General features: G+C 48.6%; 1 non-coding gene across 1 annotated transcript; it reads right to left on the bottom strand.

Moving 5' to 3' along the window:
- Nucleotides 1-524: 524 nt before the first annotated feature.
- On the bottom strand, nt 525-629 carry LOC122490648. The gene has a single exon (XR_006299192.1). It is a non-coding gene; the product is annotated as a U6 spliceosomal RNA (small nuclear RNA).
- Between the last annotated feature and the right edge of the window lie 680 nt (nt 630-1,309).

The raw sequence follows: 1,309 nt of genomic DNA, 5'->3' as shown, positions 1-1,309 counted from the left end.
TTATTAGGTAATGAGAGGCTGACAGCTTTGAAGGTCTGTTTGTTCCTACATAATTATATACAAGGGCAGCCCAGCTTTGTAGATGAAGCACAGTGTGAACACTATTCAGCAAGTGAGAGGAAATGACCTGAAAATGTTGTATCTTCTAGGGATTTCTAGAACCTTCCTTCACATAAGTGGCAAGGAATGTCACACCTTTATGGGTATTCGTCCTTTCTCCCGTGTGAACACACGCAGGTCTGTGAGCCCTTCCCGCGTCCAACCAAGCTGACCATCCACAGAAGGTGTGCAGGGATTGGAGGGCCGGTAGGGGGTGAACCCGGTAAGCCTCGGAGAAACAAGGCTGCTGGTTTTCTTAATTTTATCTTATTTTTTATTTTTTAAAACTTACATCCAAATGAGTTAGCATCTAGTGCAACAATGATTTCAGGAGTAGGGTCCTTAGTGCCCTTCCCCCATTTAGCCCATCCCCGCTCCCGCAACCCCTCCCGTAATCCTCACGTTTGTTCTCCAGATTTAAGAGTCAAAAATACGGAAGCTTCACGACCTTGCGCCTCATCCTTGTGCAGGGACCATGCTAATCTCCTCTGCATCGTTCCAATTTTAGTATAGGTGCTGACAAAGAGCAGAACAAGGCTGCTGTTTTGACAGAATAAACCGTGGACGGTATTTTAGAGCTTTTGGGGTTTTGTGGGTCTTGGAGCGGATTTTTTTGTGGCCAGGAGAAATTTCTGAGTGGTCTTGACCTCCCCCACCGCCGGCAACCTTGACGTCGGATAAATCTCGGATACATTTTGCTGGAGAAATGGAAAGAACTTCGGGGAAAAGAGCAGGGAAAACATCACAGAGGCCAGCGGGGGGCAGACGTCACATTCTAACGTGCAAGCCACCCGGGGGGGGGGGGGGGGTGTGCAAGCAGCTCACAGGCACCATGTGCTCTTACCATGCGGGTCGATTTCACGGGACTCTAGAAAATCTCAACAGGGGCTTCGTAGTAGCATTCAGGAAACAGGACAGAATGACTCGGTGGACCGGATGTGTTTTGGGACAAGGGACTTCAGCTCTGCCTTGGAAGATGTGAAGCACGAATGCCTTCTGCTCCGTGAGCCTCGAGGATTTTCCAAGGGAAGAACAGAGATGAGATCACGCACGTAGATTCAATTCCCAAACTATTTGCCTGTGTTCGGTCTTCATTCAGAGATAGGCAGCTGGAAGGCGGAGGGTTCGGTGTCTGTTGATGAGTCTGGCAGTTGGAGAGAGTTTTACCGTGAACTTTACCTTTTGGGAACCTGCATAACACGTTGTTATT

The sequence above is a fragment of the Prionailurus bengalensis genome, chromosome B2 (assembly GCF_016509475.1).
Source record: "Prionailurus bengalensis isolate Pbe53 chromosome B2, Fcat_Pben_1.1_paternal_pri, whole genome shotgun sequence".
Taxonomy (NCBI): Eukaryota; Metazoa; Chordata; class Mammalia; order Carnivora; family Felidae; genus Prionailurus; species Prionailurus bengalensis.
This window is presented reverse-complemented; position numbering and strand designations above follow the sequence as displayed.